This window comes from Lygodium microphyllum, chromosome 4, assembly GCF_053477565.2.
Source record: "Lygodium microphyllum isolate KBCC chromosome 4, Lygodium_microphyllum_v1.1.10, whole genome shotgun sequence".
Classification (NCBI taxonomy): Eukaryota; Viridiplantae; Streptophyta; class Polypodiopsida; order Schizaeales; family Lygodiaceae; genus Lygodium; species Lygodium microphyllum.
The window spans coordinates 163,150,092-163,158,287 of NC_141138.1; positions in this window are offsets into that span (position 1 = coordinate 163,150,092).

Sequence of the window (8,196 nt, forward strand, 5' to 3'; positions counted from 1 at the left end):
GGTCACATCAAACCTAGAAATCTAGGTCGCCATAAAGTTGGCAAGGTTGTCATAATGAAGATCTTACCTCTCCTCATTAAAGTGAAAAGTAATATTCAATTTGAATTTTGGTGGATACTCGATTGCCTCCCTTCATAGTTTCTCTCTTCTTTTTTTCTCCTCCTTATTATTCTCTTCTTTGTTTTCGTTCTTGCTTCTAATCATATCCTTAGCTATGGATCAATCACCCAATGATCTCTGTAACTCAGCTATGGATCAATCATCTAATGATCTCTGTAGCTCTCATAAAAGACCTCTCTATCAACTTCATATTGAGTTGGACAGTGAGTATGAACCAATAAGAAAGATAACAAAATCTATCACGGTTACAGAGTCTATGAAACATATACTGAGGTTTGAAGGAAAGAAGAATATTGATCTTTGGTTAGATGGACAGCTATATCCCAAAGATCCTAACAGAAATAGCACTCCTCCTTTCTATAATAGCTCGTCATTAATGAGGTTTATTGGTGATGGCTACAATGGATTTTTAGGTTATACACTTAATCTTGTTGCAGAAAAGGATATATCTCCTTGGACTAGAGAATCATCTTTTGATGAAACACAATATGGAGTTGTTGCAGAAGCTAGAGGATTGTCAACAAAAAATTCATTCATTGGAAAAGCGTATCAACAAAAGCAAACTTTATTAGGCCTTCGAAATCGACAAAGAGCTCTTAAAAATATTGAGAATCTCAAACGAGGAGGAGGAGGCTGTGGTAAAAGAATCCAAGCAGCAAGATATATTTTTTTTCACTTGAAAAATCTTAAATATGGATTTATTTAAACTACTTCCATTGATTTGTGATGTTAATTTTGCTTAGATCTCTTCTACAACCAAATGCAAGTGAAAGAGATTCTTTAAAAGCAGCTCAATTTTATTATCATCTTCTTCCTTCAGTAGTTTCAAAGGATATTTTGGAGAACAAGAAATTTAAAAAGGCAAAGAAACAATGCTTGGAGTCATTTGTAAAGGATCATTCTTTGGATTCTGAGTTAGTACAGAAGACACTGGATAGTATTGGTATCAGTCGAGATGCTTATATGCAACTTTTCCAGCTTTTACAATCAAATATGAAGCAAGGACAGGTACACAATTGCATACTTCCGAAACCATTTGTGGTTAGGACTATCAGACAGAGAGTTAATAACAAAGTGATGGAGATTCTACGTGAGCCTTTTCATATCAAGGCTAGCTTCAAGGGCAAGAAAAAGGAGGTTACATTCAATGAATTTAACAATATTTTCCTTGACTTGCCCACCCTACAATGCTTAATGATCAAATTTTATGACTTGTCAGTAGCAGAGGCACAGGGAGTGGCTAGATTTGTGGTTAAACTTGATCAAAGTGAGATTCTGAAATGTAAAAAATTGGAGAGAATCTCTATCACCTTGATGAATAGAGCACTTTCGTCAGATCATTGCAATCACTCAACATCATTTAGTGTTCAATCTGAATATAACATCTGGTGGCTAGGAGTATTTGAGGTAGATACTGAGAATTTTGATATACTATATTGGGTTTTTCATCAAATATCAATACCTAATGTTATTCAAAGGCAATAAGCAGGAGAAGAGCTATTTGTTGAAGGATTTGGGAACTACAGGATTGAGTGGCACATAGCTGGTGACCTAAAGACACTCAAATGTATGTATAATGTATCAAAGGGAACTAACTCGAGATCTCCTTGCTTATACTGCATGTCACCAGCTGCAGAGTTAAACTTAAGCAATTGGAATAGAGCTCCCTCTAGGTACAATAAGGATCCATAGTTTAAACCAGTCTTGGACATTCCTTTAGCGAATGCCCATATTTGTACACTTCATGCACTTTGCAGGATAATTGAAAAGCTTGTTCATCTCTATATAGGATTTGCATGGAAGTTGAAGCCATTATCAACTAGAACAGATGCTATAACAAAGGTTGAAAAAGTTCTCTCTGCAATTGGTTTGCATGGTGGCAATGTTGTTATTGAACCAGATCTTCAAAAGTCTAAGGATGGTAATTGTGTCCCAAAAAAACCATCTATTGGTTGAGTGAAGGCTAGAAGGTTTCTAGGCTTTCATGGGAGACTTGGCAAGATAAACTCGAGAAATGGTGGCTCAAGTATTAAATTTAATCAGTGGAAATCCCTACATAATGCAGTTAAGGATCACACTGATAATGGACAAGCTCGAAATAGAAAAGCTAAAGTTTGGGAAACACTAGACAAAGTGTTTTTTTATTGTGATAAGACTGAATGGAATGATGATGATCTCAAAGACTTTAAAAACCAATTGAACCTTTTCAAAAAGGCGATGACAGAAGCTTGGGGTGATCAACACTTTACTCACTATATGGTAAGAAGTTTGTATATGTTTGTTTCTTCATTGTCGAACTCATATAATGTTTTTTAATAACTTTCTTTATTTGTTGACTATGCAGCATATTCTATACAACCATGCTCCATACTTTATTAAACAATATGGATCTCTATCTATCTGGTCAACCCAAGGTATGGAAAAATCACATTATCAAGCAAGAACAAAATATTTCAGACACACAAGACATGGAGGTGGAAGACACAAAGCCAACAGTTTATTAGAGGTCTTTCAATGGTTCTATCGACAAATTTGGCATAAATTCAATCTTAAAGATACAACCACATCAAACAATACATCATCTTTAGCAAGGACTATACAGATAGATATTAATTGCAAATAGTCCATTGATGATAAAAATATAGTCTATTGTAAGAACAATAATAAACTAAAACTCTTTTTTCTATAAATGTGTGACAATTTTCGAAGGATTGCTATACATCTGAGCATGTTTGGTACATCAGAGCAAAGCTCTTGAAGTATATAATGGTCAATTGTATACAACCAACAACAGAGATTGGTGGGGATTTGCACCATGAAGGAGATGCGGTTCCTATAACCATGGAAGGCAAATCCACAGCTTCAACACCTTCTATACCCAAGACATCAAAGAAAGGCAAAAGGACTCCTAGAAAGGATAGTTCTCCAAAAAAGAAATAGCTTTGCCATATCGCCTTGTAAGCCTTCATATATAGAAATTTGCCCTTCAGCCCTTGTATATCTCATAGAGATGGCAGATAGACATCTGCTACAAAATTTGTACATATATTTTATATTGATAGTAAAGATATCTTTTCTTGAATGTCATTGCAGTGTATATTATTTTCTCTCCTTTTTGATATCTGCAAAAAATAAATTACAAATGTTAGCTAGTTAGAAAGTGAGATCTTGATATACATCTAAGTAGATATAATATGATGTGAAAACTTACTCGTTTCTTGTCAAGTTGGAATACAAAGGAGCATGGTAGTTCAATGTCTTCATTTTGTAAATCCATCCTCACTTGATGTAGCGTACATGATTTTGTGATCTTTAAGATTGCAATAATATCCTCGTTGAACCAAATATCAAGATCCACTATAGGATCCTTGCTTAAATCATTAAGATTCTGGTCTAAAGCAACTAGACTACTACCAACAAAATGCCATCGACTATAGTAAAAGCTAAGGATAAAATTTTGAGTAGCAATCATATATTTACAAGCTACAGAGTCTTGATCTATCTTACATATAAATTTTCCTTCTGTCCTTGTATCCCATCCTTCATCAACAAATTGTATGATATGATCATATGTTAGTCTCTTCACTGAAAACATGGTTTTTGTTATTCTTATCTCCATATTAGAGAAGAAATCAATAAATATATTAATAGGCATAAATAAAGTAACTTTGCTTAGCCTACTTGAGATATTAGATTTTAGTGCTTTCTGGATCTCAGAAAATATCTTAGATCTATAGCCCTCACTAGTAAGCTGGACTTGGCAAAGGCCACTCAAAGCTTGAAAAATCTGGCAAAGAAAGGAGTTTTATTGATCCTCATTGGCAACACCGCATAGGAATAACATAAGAATGGTCATAAAAGAATATTCCATTCTTTGCAAGCTCTGTCTTCTTTCTACCTCTATACATTTCTTCTCCAATTGAACCATGTATAACATCAATAACATCAATAATAGATTCCACTGGTTGCCATTCCTCAAGATTAGAGGGATAGACATCTACAAGACAAACAAATATTATAATGAAAAAACCTAAACCATGTTTAAAAAAGGAAAAACTTTAAGAATCAAATTCTTACAATTTGGTCTATGCATTGGAAGCTTTGAAGATCCAGGTTTCAAACACAGCTCTCTATGCATGAACACATGTTGCACTAGTACCTCTTTGATGCTATTCTTATTTGCTCCAAGCTTAAAATCTCGGATTCTGCCCTTCCAAGCAGAGATAAACGAGCTCTCATGTCTTTGCCTTTTTCCACGTTTTGCTTGTTGCATGGTGATCCAACTACCTTTGCTAATGATAGTAGGAATCCATCTTCCATCAGTTTGGAATGAGTTAAACACTAATATGGATGTGATTTGGGAGCTTGGACGCCTTGTTGAAGGTCGAATTTCTGTATCCATGGTAGAAAAGAGAGAGAGACACAGAGAGAGAGAGAGAGAGAGAGAGAGAGAGAGAGAGAGAGAGAGAGAGAGAGAGAGAGAGAGAGAGAGAGAGAGAGAGAGAGAGAGAGAGAGAGAGGACTAGGCTACCATAACGGAGGGAAAAACAATAGAGGAATAAAAGAAAGGAGGGAAAAAACTGAGCGCCATGCTTTTCACCAATTTGAATTTCGATTACATTAGTCATTATCATTAATCTAGAAACATCATTAAATAAAAGTAGCCGAGACTCTATGCCATTAATGCAAAAGATGTCATAATCACGAATATAAGAGACTAAAAATACATAACAAAAATACAAATTCGTAATATTATCATATTTATATATTTTTGTAAAATAATTTTTTAATTTTTAAAAATAGAAGTTCCGTTACGGAGGCTTTGCTCTTATTGGTCTAGAGCACTCTCTCTCCACATCCTAAAAGGCATTTTCGAGACCTCAAAACTCCCCTAATGTCATCATGTAAAATAATCTTTTCTTTACCATGCACAAAACCTTTCATTGTCAACAAAGAATGTGGAGTTGGCATACCTGGCAAAGTATCTGAAGTAGTACCAATGTCATCATCATCTTTTGTAAAATCAGGCATTTCCTCACGTTCTTCTTCTTCCATTGCACCAAGATAATTGATATGGACTGGTGGCTTTTTCGATTGACAATTGGCTGCTAGATGTCCAGGTTGATGGCATTTGTAACAAACTATAGGTTTGGCTTTAGATACATTGTTGGTAATGGCAGGAAGTTTAGGAATATTAGGATTTGGCTGTGAGGATGGCTTAGGGTTTGGATTGGTATTTGATGGCAAAGCAGGTGGTCGTGTCCAAGACTTACGGAATGAAGATGGAAGAAAATGACTTTGATTGAATCTTCGAAAATTTGAATTAATTGTTTGGAACCATAGTTACCATTAGTTTGAAATTGTTGTGGACGCTTGTCTCTTCCTCAAATCTTGTCTTCAGTGTCATGAGCCAAGGAAATTGCATCTTCAAGGGTTGTTGGCTTGAACATATTGACTTCAGCATAGTAATGTCCAAGTAGCCCAGACATAAATTTGCGTTTGTGAGTTGCTTCAGGTACATCTTTGAGCATTCGGAGTTATAGTAGGGCATTCCAAAAACGTTCAGTGTATTGGGAAATAGGTTCACGATCTCTTTGCTATAGAAGATCCCATTGCTTTATGGCTTTTTCATGGAATTGAGGAGGAAGGAAATTTCTGCAAAAACTTCTTTTCGAAACTCTCCCAGGTAGTGAGACAATCAATGCTCTTGCGAACCACAGTCCACCATAGAGATGCTCGATCGACTAAATGGTTAGTGACACATTTAATTTTGTCTTTCTCAGCATATGTCTCTTCATGAAAGTAATCATCAAACTGACTGATAAATGCAAGTACAGTCTTTCCATCTCGAGATCCATTGAAAGTATGAAATTTGAAGTTTCTTTTACTTATCTTTGTTTCTTTGCGGATGGATTGAGCTTCAAGTGTCGCATCGATGGTACGTCGAATAAGATCTTCGGGTTGCGGTCCATTTTTGTCGATGGTAGGTTGTTGCAAATTGGCCAATTGAGTTTGCAAAGCTTGTCAGGCTCTTCATTCTTCATCAAGCTGCAACATAATCAAATCCAATTTTTGTTCCATCGTTGGTTCGGGTAAATCACCTTCAGCCATTAAATCGTCCATGTTTTGTTCCATCATCCTGTAAAATCCAAAAGACCTCACACTCTCGAAATCTGATTAGCGGGATGAGCGTAGCTCAAAGACGGGTATACAAGGCTTATAAATTGTTGTTTGGCTTTTGTAGTCTTTGTCTTTTGCGGTTGCGGTATTCGTTATCTTCGTAGAAGTTGCGTATAATCTTCGTATGACCTGCATATGACCTTCTGCATTTGCTGAAACTGGTTCAGCAAGTTTGCAAATAGGAACAGGGTCTTCCAGAGAGCAATTCTGTGATTCTGTGTTTCTGTGTGTGAACAATCTTTATGGAAATGGTTGGAGATGACTTGATTGACCTTTATGGATTTAAGTGACTTGCAGAAGTAAGTTAACTTGGTGACTTAGAGAACTAAAGAGCTTAAGAAATTTGATTGTGACGATTTAGGAGGGGGGCCGTTTTTCGCCGCCGTTTGAAACGTCAGGATGCCGCGGCCACAGATTTGTTGAATTTGTTTTAAGTAAGCTTTTTAAAGCTTACTATTAAGCTTACTAAGCTTTATTTTAAAGCTTTTGAACTTTTGGATATGGAAGAAGAGCTTACTGTCAGTCTGGTTCAAAACGACTTGAAGAAGGAGATGTGCAAGTGGTCCTTCGCCTCCTCAGGCCAGTCCTTTGTGATCAGAGGATGCAGATAGGGGTTCTTGACCGCCAGGAAGTCATCGGTATCGACCGTTCGCGATGAAACTGACTGTAGAGCTCGTTCGTTCCAGGAGCTCCGCCTTCACACAAGATGGTAAGCGATTGGAAGCTCTCCATCTCAGCTTCACTCTGATACCACTAGTGCATATATCGGATGCTGTAAGTGCATGTAGTGAGCGTTAGAAGGTCCCCAAGAACAAAAGAACTCTATTTTTTGCACACAAATCAATGTAGAAAACTTGCACGACATGAACAAGAGACCAATTGGGTACAATCTTCCCCCATGCCTTGTGTGAGCGCTCCACAAAGCATGTATTTTATGTATTAATCATCTTCAAGCTCAAATAATAGCCCAAATTACAAAATAGCACGCTTTTGGCTTTTGAGTTTGCTTTTGTGCCGAATAGAAATAAAGCTAATGGGCGCCCAAGAAGTCAGGCGTACCCAAATACAATGTCCAAATACAAATATCTAAATCGTGCGCCCATGCGCATACAAAAATAATAAATAAATATCAAACGCCTTGATAAATAGGCATGACAAAATATAGGCGCCATGCCTAAGGTATGCGCCCATCAAAATATTGACGATAAATTTGAATACAGGCTATCCTCCAATGCTTTCCATTACCATTGCTGCTATCTCTACACATCAACTGAAGCATTCACAATCGTTAGTAAAATAATACAATTAAATCGACAAAAGTGAATATCTAGCAGTCTTCAGCTACATAAATAAATTAATTGGTTGGAAATCAATCCTAACCTTAATTTATCACGAGTGCACACTCTAAACTCATAAACGTTTATTAATTTAAATATGTATTTTGCAGAATCACCTGCTATGGAATCACCCATGTACACACTAAATAAACAAAACGCTCGAAAAGGATAGGCGTCCCCATCGACTTCTCGCACAAAGAATCCACTTTGTGTATGAGCCCCGGTAGTAAAAGTTTACAGAATCCACCGTAAAACCTCACGGAATCCACCGTGGCACGGAATCCACCGTGTAATATGCCCCTTGGCATCAATAAAGGCACCCTTCTCACTGTGAAACTTAATGGAAGTTTGTCTAAGTATGTATAGCTTGAGAATGGAAGAAGATACTTGCAAATATAATTTTGGTTTCATAAATTTGAGAGGTATGAAAGTGGCCATCTTATAAAGTTTTTGGGAGACGATTCTGAGGATCTTCTATGCATGTGAATATAAAGCTTTGAAGGACATGTATGAGGAGTATGATGGTGTTCTTCTAATCACAATTATCATGAGCCGTTTA